At 41.5% G+C, this 12,077-nt stretch overlaps 1 protein-coding gene across 1 annotated transcript in view; it reads right to left on the bottom strand.

The window, feature by feature from the left end:
* Positions 1–1,517: 1,517 nt before the first annotated feature.
* The window catches only part of DSEL (dermatan sulfate epimerase like), a 60,202-nt gene continuing 49,642 nt past the window's right edge, over positions 1,518–12,077 (bottom strand). The window contains exon 3 of the mRNA XM_017344226.4: positions 1,518–1,694. The gene's annotated coding sequence lies outside the window, so the exon portion shown is untranslated. The remainder of the gene's footprint in view (positions 1,695–12,077) is intronic.

Genomic DNA, 12,077 nt, shown 5'->3' with positions numbered 1-12,077 from the left:
TGGCTGAAACTCCAAAGAGGAGATGAGGAAAAGGTCAAATCCTTTAACGCTGCTGAATTTATAAAACTCCAAGGAGAAGTTAGTTCCCAAAACTCACACATGAGAGCAACACAAGACTTAGGTCTGGATACACAGGTTGTTGCCTAAACACATTTGTCTATATTCAGATGAGAGTAATTTCTAATCAGCACACCAAACCTTTTTTACCTAAACTGATCATGAAATAAGAGGGACTGGGAAAATTATTGGAAATCTTAAAAAACAAATGTTTTATATATATAGCATGTTGTCGTTATCACAACACTTTCAGTGCAACTACTTTCTGGGCAGGATTTCCTATTTCTTAGCACTGCAATAGTATGAGAAAAATGCCGCAGACCAGTGTATGTGAATGTGGCAGCTACTGGGATCCACTGCAATAGCATGGATGGTCTTTCTTTCTTTTTTTTTTTAAGATTTATTTTATTTAATTGAAAGGTAGAGTTACAGAGAAAGGTAGCGACAGAAAGAGAGAGAGGTCTTCCATCCACTGGCTCACTCCCCAAGTTGCCACAATGGTTGGAGCTAAGCCAATCTGAAGCCAGGAGCCAGGACCTTCTTTTGGGTCACCCAAGTGGTGCAGGGGCCCAAAGACTTGGACCATCCTCCGCTGCTTTCCCAGGAGCATTAGCAGGGAGCTGGACCGGAACTGGAGCAGCCAGGACTTGAACCAGAACCCATATGGGATGCCGGCGCTGCAGACTGGGGCTTTAGCCCACTGCGCCAAAGCGCTGGCCCCTAGCATACTCTCTTATAAAAATAAAAAAACAATTAAAAGTTTAACCCATTTAGTTATGGCCATTCAAAATATGTTAAATTATATAATTATTTTTATCTTCTCATTCTCTTATCTGTTTACATCTAATTCTAAAATCAAAATACATTTTAATGTACTTTTACCAAATTATAGTATAATGTATAACTAGTGAATGAGGTATATTCCCAAAGTATATCTTCTGTACTGTTATAAATTTACATAGACAGGTTTCAAGTAAGCATAAAGAAGTATACATTATTAGGAATGTGGATGACAGACAATCTAATGCAAGGGCCTGTGTTGTGGTGCAGCTGATAAAGCCCCGTCTTGAGATGCCAGCACCTCATCTTAGAGTGCTGCTTCAAGTCCCTATCTACTCTGCTTCTGTTGCAGCTTCCTGCTAAACCACCTGGGAAGGTTGTGGACGATGGCCCAAGCACATGAGCCCTTGCTATCCATGTGGGAGACCCAGATTGCAGTTCCTGCTCCTGGCTTCAGTGTAGCCCAGCGCTGCCTTTCGTATCCATTTGGTGAGTAAACCAGCAGATGGAAGATCTCTCTCTCCGTCTCTCCCTCTCTCTGTCAGTTTGCCTTTCAAAGAAATAAATAATTAAATAAATCTTTACTAAGCTTAAAAAAAGAAAATCCAGTGTACTTTATAAGGATTTTTTTTCTTTCCTGGAAAGATATGTATAAGTACCAATAATAGGAAAAAGTCAGGTAAAATTAATTGATTCACTATTTTATTTGACACTTCTCATGACATCAAGCTTCACAGGCACTCCAATTCGGACTCCCGAGGAGAGCCTCCAGGCAAATTTTCATGGTGTGTTTTTTTGTTTCTGTACAAGAGTAGGCCTTGGGTGGTGGAATAAGCAGCACAACAATGGTGGACAACCTAATAAAAAATAGGAGAAAATTGGAAAGGAAATAGAAATCCAATATGTTAACAATTTGGAAGACTTAAAATCCCAGGAAGGCAAGACAGAAATAAACAGTAATAGTCACAGTTAAGAAATCCTAAGTACTTACATTATTTATTTGAGAGGAATAGAGACAGGGAAACACACACATACACACACACACACACACACAGAATCACACACACAGACAAAGCAAACTCCCATCCTATAAGTCACTTTCCCAAATGCCCACTATAGCTGGGACTGGTTGTGGCTGAAGCTGAGAGCCAGGAATCCAATCTGAATCTCCCATGCAGGCAGACGCTACCTGATCACTGAACTGAGTCAGCACCCGCTGTCTCCCAGAGTGCACATCAATGGGAATCACGAATAGGGAACAAACTCAGGCACTCCGACATGGAATGCAGACTTTCCAATCAGAGTCTTAACTGCTAGGCTAATGCCTGCCCTGAGTACTTACACTGAACCAAGCATTTCTCTAGGGAGTTTGAATTATGAACTCATCCCATCCTCAGTTCAACCCTACAAGATAAGATGTGTATAATACCACACACAAAAGTCTATCAGAGGAGCTGGTGCTGTGGTGCAGCGGGTAAAGCCACTGCCTACAGTGTCGGCATCCCATCTGGACACGGTTCAAGTCCTGGCTGCTCCACTTCTGATCCAGCTCTCTGCTATGGCCTGGGAAAGCAGTAGAAGATGGCCCAAGTCCTTGGGCCCCAGCACCATCATATGGGAGACCCGGTAGAAGCTCCTGTCTCCTGGCTTCGGAACAGCACATCTCCTGCCATCGCAGCCAATTGGAGAGTAAATTGGCGGATTAAAGACCTCTCCCTCTCTCTCTGCCTCTCCTTCTCTCCGTGTGTAACTCTGACTTTCAAATAAATAAATAAATCTTTTTTAAAAAAAAGTCTATCAGTGATGAAGTACTAAACATTAAAATAAAATTCTGTAAATTTTCAAAACTATATTGGAAAATAGATTATTATTTTCACAGAAAACTCCAAAAGTGCAACACAAATGATAAATCCAGCTCCACTAAAATTAAGAATTTAATATTCATGAACTGTGTCGCTCCCCCTCTTCGTGGAGGAACGACACTAAACCCTGCGCTGTTCTTTTGTCTGCTCGGCCCTCCCTGGGTTTGCTGCTGGTCCTTCCTGGGTTGGCTGCCGTCCTTCCACCTCCGTGGAGGGCGAGCCCCCCTGCCACTTTCCCCACTTCCGTGGGGGAGCGGCACACCACTGGCCGGCTCTCTCGGGGGCTGCTCAGATGTTCCTTCAGATAGATGTTCCTGGTGCATGCTGTCTCTCTCCTCCTTTATAGTCCTCTTCCACCAATCCCAACTCTGCTACCCACACGCCGAGTATGCTGCCCTCCTCTAATCAGGAGCAGGATCAGCTCCTGCAGGTTACTGGTCGAACTGGAGGCAGCTGCGCAGAAGCTGTTTACTCCTCTCCCAGCGCCATATTGTGAGAGAGCAGATGCATAGAATAAGTCTTAATTCCAGTAACTTAGTCTAGTCCGAGTTGCTCCCCACAGTTCCCTCTTTCTTTTTATTTTTTGGCGTTGATACGCACCTGTCTTTGGTGCCCCATGGCACACACTCTGCTCTGCTTGCTAGAGTTGCCCACAGGTGCTTACAAGCCCTACCAATCAGGCAAACTGAATCCGGGTCCTCTCTTCACCATGTTGTGAGGAGGTTTTTAGGCGCTGATGCGTGCCTGTGTTCAGTGCCCTGCAGCGCATGCTCTGCTCTGCTAGAACTGCCTGCAAGTGCTTATCGCCTTAATCAGGCACACCGAATCCAAGCCCTCTCATTGCCGTCTTGTGGGGAGACTCATTGGTGTTGATAACGTGCCTGTCTTCGGTGACCTGCAGCGGATAAGCTGCTAGCCACCCGCAGGTGCTCATCGCCTTACTAATCAGGCAGACCGAATCCAAGCCCTCTCATTGCCATGTTGTGGGGAGGCCTTATTTTTCTCTATTTCTCTATCTCTGGGCATTCCTATCTCTCCTATTTTACTTCTATCTGCCAGCATTCCTATTTCTCTCATTTTACTTCTATACTTCTGTTTCTCTTATCCCTGCGGCTTCCCGGCGCCCGCCCCGAGGCAGCTTCTCAGCGCCTTGCCCCACGGCGGCTTCCCAGCTCTGTGCGGCTTCAGCCCGCGCTTCTCTCATCTGCGCGGCTTCCCGGCTTCGTGCGCGCTCCACGGTCTCCGTGCCTTTCGCGCCCTGCGCGCCTGCACCAGGGCCTCAGCGCCAGCCCTGCATTTCCTATCTACTCGCACCCCATGCGCTCTCTCCGCTCCTGCCCTGCGCGCTCTCTCTGTGCGCGGCGGCTTCCGCGAACCGCAGCCTAGCTCACGTTTCCTCTTCTCGGTTTTCAGTCTAAGTTCCCCGGGCTAACCTGATGAATTCCAACCTAGCTTATGTCTCCGCTCCTGGTTTGGCTTCCCGTCTTTTGCTCCCCAGGCTAATCGGACAGATTCCAACCTAGCTTACGTCTCTGCTTCTGGTTTTAGATTTTCGCCTTTTGTTCCCCGGGCTGACTTGACGAATCCCAACCTAGCTTACATCTCCACTTCGGCCTGCCCCCGCAGCTTCATTTTCCCTAACATATTTTTCTCTACCCGGTATGTTTCCTAACTTTTCTTCCAACAATATTCCCCTCTCAATTCTCCTGCCTTCTCCCCACAGTCCGTATCTAAGTTTCTTCTAGCTTTCACTTTCGCTTTCAATCCTAACTTCTTCCGGCACTTTTTCTGTCCGGCTTTTCCCTAGGCTCTTCCCTAGTCTCTCTCTCTGGTATCTTCCCACTTCTTCCCGTTTCTTCCCTCCTAGGTTTCCTATCCGAGTCATGACACCATTATCCCTCCTAGGCTTCATATCCGAGTCATGGCACCATTATGTTGCTCCCCCTCTTCATGGAGGAACGACACTAAACCCTGCGCTGTTCTTTTGTCTGCTCAGCCCTCCCCGGGTTTGCTGCTGGTCCTTCCCAGGTTGGCTGCCGTCCTTCCACCTCCGTGGAGGGCGGGCCCCCCTGCCACTTTCCCCACTTCCGCAGGGGAGTGGCACACCGCCGGCCGGCTTTCTCGGGGGCTGCTCAGATGTTCCTCAGGTGTTCCTGGTGCATGTTGTCTCTCTCCTCCTTTATAGTCCTCTTCCACCAATCCCAACTCTGCTACCCACACGCCGAGTACGCTGCTCTCCTCCAATCAGGAGCAGGATCAGCTCCTGCAGGTTATTGGTCGAACTGGAGGCAGCTGCGCAGAAGCTGTTTACTCCTCTCCCAGCGCCATATTGTGAGAAACTGTTATCATAGATTATTAAAGAAACTACCCAAAAACTCAGATAAGTTATTTACAGTTCAAACTGACACAATTTATATAAAAATATATAAAGAAAATTCATGCTTCAAAATAACAGGGCAATCAAATTGAAAACTTAGACAAAGTCTCAAAGATGATCTTGGCAATGAACAAACAATAAACATATGGAGAGATATTTAAATATCATCATCAGGAAAGTCTAAATTGCAGACATAATGAAGTACCTTTCAGTTTAAAAAATGTGAAAGAAGCTGGGCAATATCAAGCATTGTGAGGAAATAGAACATGTTATTGTCTCATTTATTGCTGGTGGGAATATAAGTTGCTGCATGTGTCTTGGATAAAAGTTTGGCAATAGTTGGATAGCTGAATATGTTGTCATGCTCTGTTAGTCAGCATTCATTAATGCAATGAAATACCTGAGGCAAGTTACTTATGAAATAAAGGGAGGTTTATTTTGTTTATAGTTTGGGAAGCTAAAAGTCAAATAGTATGATACAGGCTATTGCAAGGACTCCATGGTGAGTTGTAGAGAGCCTGTGGAAGAAGAACCACATGGTGAGGCAGGAAACAGAGAGACAGCCTGGGTGGGGCCACACTCAGGCCATATAATAATCTTTCCTCTGGCAAGAGTGGCTTTAAGAGGCAATGCATCCAGTGGCACAAAGACTTTCGCAAGGCCCCTCCTACTAAAGATTCTGCAACCCAATAGCACCACCCTGGAGACCAAGTCTTTACACATGGGACCTTGGAAAAATTTGAATAACAGCTACTAGATCAGAGTTAGATCAAAGGAGTAAGTTCCTAATGCCACACAGAATAGTGAGGTGACTACAGTTCCCAATAACTATTGTACATTTATGAGCAAACAGAATAAAGGAGCTCCAAATGCAAACCATAAAATGATTTTACAAAAGGGGAAACGTTATATACGCCAGTTTGATCAGAACACGTTGCATATATGCATTGAAAGGCTGGACTGTACTCCACTAATACGTACAACTATTTTTAATTTTAAAAAAGCATAGGAGCCGGCGCCGCAGCTCACTAGGCTAATCCTCCGCCTTGCGGCGCCAGCACACCGGGTTCTAGTCTCGGTCAGGGCACCGGATTCTGTTCCGGTTGCCCCTCTTCCAGGCCAGCTCTCTGCTGTGGCCAGGGAGGGCAGTGGAGGATGGCCCAAGTGCTTGGGCCCTGCACTCCATGGGAGATCAGGATAAGTACCTGGCTCCTGCCATCGGATCAGCGCGGTGAGCTGGCCACAGCGCACCGGCCGTGGCAGCCATTGGAGAGTGAACCAACGGCAAAGGAAGACCCTTCTCTCTGTCTCTCTCTCTCACTGTCCACTCTGCCTGTCAAAAAATAAAAAAATAAAAAAAAAGCATAGGAAAATGCAATATCCAAACCATAGCATAAACCCCATAATCCTGATATTGCATACCTACATACATGCACAAAGACACTCTACACAAGAATTCTTTCAGGTGTTTTAAATAATAGTAATAATAACAGTATCAACAACAAAGTCACAAATAATCCTCGTACAGGGCTTGTATACATAGAGTCTAATTTTCTAAAAGTCATTTTGTTTTCAAACTAATCTTACAAAATAGGAAATGATATATTCCCCATTACTAATAAGTATACATGCATTGGTGGCAATATGCAAAAATAAAATAAATGGAAAATAAACACAAAGCGAGCAAAGGTTCATGTTTTAACTGGCTGACCTAATGAGTTCTGGAGGAGTGCCATAATAAGGCTTCTGATTTGCTGCACAACCCCACTCAATTTCTTATTCTGAAAATTCCCTATTTTATGTTTAAAAGTTTCACACACACACGCTCTTTTCAAACATTTTTGAATATAAACTATATATCAAATTAAAAGCATATAATCTACCTATCAAATTATAGTAGTAATTGCCTCTAAAAATTGTAATTCTTAAAAGTTTATTTTTAAAATTTTATATCTTAAAATAATAAGGAAAAGGTAAAATAAAAACTCTAATTTTTGAGCTTCACCCAGGGAGAATATGATTGTTGGTTTAATGCTTTTATAATTTCCTAAGTTTGACTGTTTTCAAGAAAAATGTTTCTTTTTTTTGAATCTTTACGGAAAAATATGTTTCTTTTCTAAGAAAATGTATACTTGACTCATGGAAAAGTGTCAGTAAAGATAGGTATGTAGGTATAGCAGACAGACAGACAGAATTGTTTTTGTTTCAACTTTGTTTCCTTTAATGTAATCCTGTGTCAGTGTGGACAGACGATCCATACTCTACTTTGGGCCACAAATGAATAGAGCAAAAATAAATTTATCTTTCTGTACTCAAGTTTCCAGTGATACATGGAGACATCGTCTGGATGATAGGCAGGCATAGATCATGTAAGTATTAAGAACTGAAAGGGTGTTTGTAATTTTTTTTAAGAGCATAAAGGAAAGGACAAGTCTACTCAAAGAAAATTAGAAATCAGAAATGCTTTGTGCAGATTTCAGTGGCTCTGAACTTGGAGAATACTTAGGACATCTCCAGTTGGTAAGGAGGGGACAAATACTCTTCCTTTTATCAAAACATTCAAGAAGAAAAAAAGTACAAGCCAGCAACCTGGAAACTCCAACCAAGGATGATTTAAAGGTAATAATCAACATGCCAGAGTTAATTCTGAAATTAGGAATATGACTGTTTGTATATAAATCTTATTTTAATAATATGTAGCCTACAGTGGAAATTCAGCTTTTTTCCCTCTCTCCTACAAACAGACCACACACACACACACACACACACACAGCTTTAACAGTGGGGGGAATGGACTAAGGACATTAGTGGCTCCAGAATTCATACAGATAGACACTGAACACATAAGTAGTATGGAAACAGGTACTAGAGGTTTTGTATTCATTATGTTAATTTAACAAGTGTATTTTTATAAAAAAGATTTTTCTGTCTTTTGGTGGAGGTGGGTAGTAGAGCAAACTTTTTGGTTTGCCAGTCTAATATTTTTTCCTAATTCTTTTCCCCTTGCCTATCTCCCTAAAAGTGTTGGGGCTGGCGCTGTAGTGTAGCGAGTAGAGATGCCTGCCACCTGCAGTGCCAGTATCCCTTATAGGCGTCAACTTGAGACCCAGCTGTTCCACTTCCAGTCCAGCTCTCTGCTATGGCCTGGGAAAGTAGTAACAGAAGATGGCCCAAGTCTTGGGCCCTTGCACGCACGTGGGAGACCCGGAAGAAGCTCCTGGCTCCTGCCTTCAGATTGGCCCAGCTCCAGCTATTGTGGCCCTTGGAGAGTTAACCAGCATATGGAAGACCTCTCTCTCTCTCTCTCTCTCTCTCTCTCTTTGCAACTCTGTCTTTCAAATAAATAAGTAAATCTTAACAAGAAAAAAGAAATAAAGTGTTAAATTCTTATATTTCCACATTTTCTCATATCTAATGGTGTTCACATGATACAATTTTATCCAATGAGATAAAATGATAATACAAGAATTTTCTAGGGAATATTGATGCATATGTTGTCATCAATTCCACTCTTCCTTCTGTCTGGAATGTGGATATAATGTCTTTATACTGTTAGTTGTTTCATTACAATGGCAGTCAGAACTGCCGCCCCTGGCATCATGGGATCACTGAACCAATTCTAGCAACTTTGCTCCTCAAGACATTTTTATTATCTTAGAAAAACTGAACCCATATTTGTTACAGTCACTGCTTGGAATTTCTTTTTCTTGAACTTAGAAGCATTCCTCACCAGAAAGTGCTGGAAAGTTCAGTCCTAGATAAAAGAGCAGAACTCAAGCACTCCATACTGTGTCTTTGGTTCTGCCACTATCTGTGGGAAAAGAGATGACACAAACTTTAGGGTTTTTTGGTTCTTATTAGGCTAACTTCTCTTTTTTTAATTTTTATTACTATAAAGAGAACAGATTTCATGTACTTCACCAATGAACTTGAGGTTTGATCCTGAGAATTTAGGAGAGAATTGGCATGGGATTAAGGACAAAATATTAAACAAAATGAAAAGAAATGGCCTTTTGATTTTCCATTTTCCTCAAAACCAACTGTCAGGATCTGAGCTGTTTTACTATTCTGAAGAATCCTTGGGTGTCCCACAAAGGGAGAGTTGAGAGAAAGACACTTTCCACTGAATCCTAAACTTTTACCTTCCTCCAGGTCTGGGAGATTCTCTCCCCATTAGTCCTATCACCTCTGTGTTTTGTTCTCATCAGTTCATCACTCCATGGGCCAGACCCTTGGGCCAAAACTATTCTGCTGAGTTCAACCCTGTTGTGTTACCTGGTTCCCCTTCAATTTTTAATTCTGTGGTGAATTTGCTTGTTTCACCTCCATTGTCTCTAACCAACATTAATGTTTTTCTCAAACCTTCCAGCCTCCAGACTCCAGGCATTTGATTTCCTTTCCTGTTAACAGGAAACAACTCTCCTTTCTCATATTAAATTTTAAGAAAGAAAAACCAATAAGAAAAAGGAAGAAGCAGTTAATAGCCTCTCTTTTCTTCTCTAAAAAATAAATTTCACTTCAGGCTAAATTATACCCATAACCATCCTTAATTCCTTCTTATGGTGTCTGACATACCAAGACCACATTCATTCCTCATAAGTAGCCCTATTGTCTTTTCTCATAATCCCATCCACAACTTTCTCTTCCCTACTCCAGCCTATGCTCTGGCCTTCAAACATATCTTGTAATTTTGCTACCAGAGTTGGGAAGAGTGTTTAATGCGCTCCTAGAGACCTACTTGAGGTCTATTCCTTATTTAGATTAGATATCAGATTAAATACCACTAAACTGCCTAGAGGTATTTCCGATTCTTAGATCTCACCTATTATGAAGACTCAGTAACTGATTTACCTTTTCACAATTGCAAAAGTGAAAAGATTATTATGTCTGTAGGATAATGAAATTGAAATACATACATGTCAGGTGACTAAGTCAACACTAGATAACCAAATGAGTAGAAAGTTCCATATTGATCCCATTGGCTTGAATCTGTGCTTCATGTTCATTCTCTCTTTTCTCTCCTTCTCTCTCTTCCTCCTCCCTCTCTCACACTCTTCCTACTCCTCTTTTCTCTCCTCCTCCTCCTCTACCCACCTGTCTTTATCTCTGTCCCCTGCTTTCCCTATCCATATAAATTAACTAGCCAAATTGTTACCAATTAGTTCTCAAAATCTCTAGAACATAGGCTGATGAAAGGCTAGGCATCCTTTTAATTCTTACAAATCAATTATCTTAGCTGGCGCCGCGGCTCACTAGGCTAATCCTCCACCTTGCGGCGCTGGCACACCGGGTTCTAGTCCCGTTCGGGGCGCCGGATTCTGTCCCAGTTGCCCCTCTTCCAGGCCAGCTCTCTGCTGTAGCCAAGGAGGGCAGTGGAGAATGGCCTAAATACTTGGGCCCTGCACCCCATGGGAGACCAGGATAAGTACCTGGCTCCTGCCATGGGATCAGTGCGGTGCACCGGCTGCAATGCGCTGGCAACGGCAGCCATTGGAGGGTGAACCAACGGCAAAGGAAGACCTTTCTCTCTGTCTCTCTCTCTCACTGTCCACTCTGCCTGTCAAAAAATAATCAATTATCTTATATTCTCAATAATAAACCTTAATTAAAACTCTAATTCTTTGTCTTTAATAAGTTGCTACTCTTATATTTGATATTATTTATTTTATTCACCCAAAAACATGCAAAAGTGAAAAATTAACCAGACAAAAAATAGTTGAAATTTCAAAAACACAATGATCATTTCAGAAATTATTTGATTTAAGCTAAATAAAGATAATTGCAAAATATTTATTTCATTGTTACAAAAAATACTACATTTAGTTATGGTTACCTACTAGAAAATTGAATATGTATAAAACTACCCGTGCCAATGAGTGTTCTTAATGATAAACAAATCCATTAGCTGAGATACAATTTTTTCAGAATGTGATACAAATAATCCTTAACAAGTAAAAACTTAACCTATTGCTAACAGTAAATGAGAGGCATTTGTTAAGCTATAAAAATATAAACTATATATTTTAATAACTCAGAAATTCAACATCTAAAACAGAATTTTTAACATAAGCAAATACTGATAATACTGTTGATTTGAAATCCTCATTACAGACCTCTTCATCAAACATCAAAATTGCTTAACTTAGTTAAAACTATTACTACATTTCCAAGTTTCCCATTCACAATGTCATTTCAAACATCAGAAGGAAGAAGGTATGCATATGTGGGGGGATAAGGAGAGGGTGGTCTTGCCTGTTTCTGTACACTGGATCTCACTGTTGTGCAACACCAGAGGTCCGCACCTGTTGATAACAGGGCTTTGGGAGGACCAAAGGATACTCCCGACTGATGTGTACAGAATCCTCTACAGCAATTTGCATAAGGACAACCAGCCAGCATGAGAGAAGTTGTTTTCTGTGTCAGTCAAAACCATCCTGCTACACTGCCATCATTGTCCTCCAGGAACATTACCACACCTATAAATATCTGCTTTTAAGAAAAAAAGTTTTAAAAAGAATGCTTTGAAATATAAATATTTTACATGCAACTGATCGAGAATTAGAATATTGGCTATCTCATACAATTTATGGAAGTTCAGAAAATGGCAGGATCATTTTATGTGGACATGGCTTGCTCATAGAATAAATACTAAATATTGAAAATTGAAAGAATTTTGTATGAAAGTGTGAAAATGTTAAATTTAATTTAATATATTTTATATTTTAACTTTCTAAGTAATTTAAACTGGTTTTGTGCCATATTTTCTCAAAATATGGTACAGAAATCTTACCAGTTTTTAAGAAGATTAGTATTGGCAATTTTACTTTTTCACGTGGATGCAACAGCAATTGCTTTATAAACTGCAGAGAAAAAAGAATGTATTGAAATATAAATAATTTACTAAAGAACTTCATTAAAATAAATTGCAAAATCACACTTTTTCAAACACATGGAAATCCACTAATGTGGCCTTTGTATAAGTCAACCTTACAGTAAAACTG

The sequence above is a fragment of the Oryctolagus cuniculus genome, chromosome 10, assembly GCF_051225735.1.
Source record: "Oryctolagus cuniculus isolate XC-2025 breed Fujian yellow rabbit chromosome 10, ASM5122573v1, whole genome shotgun sequence".
Taxonomy (NCBI): domain Eukaryota; kingdom Metazoa; phylum Chordata; class Mammalia; order Lagomorpha; family Leporidae; genus Oryctolagus; species Oryctolagus cuniculus.
This window is presented reverse-complemented; position numbering and strand designations above follow the sequence as displayed.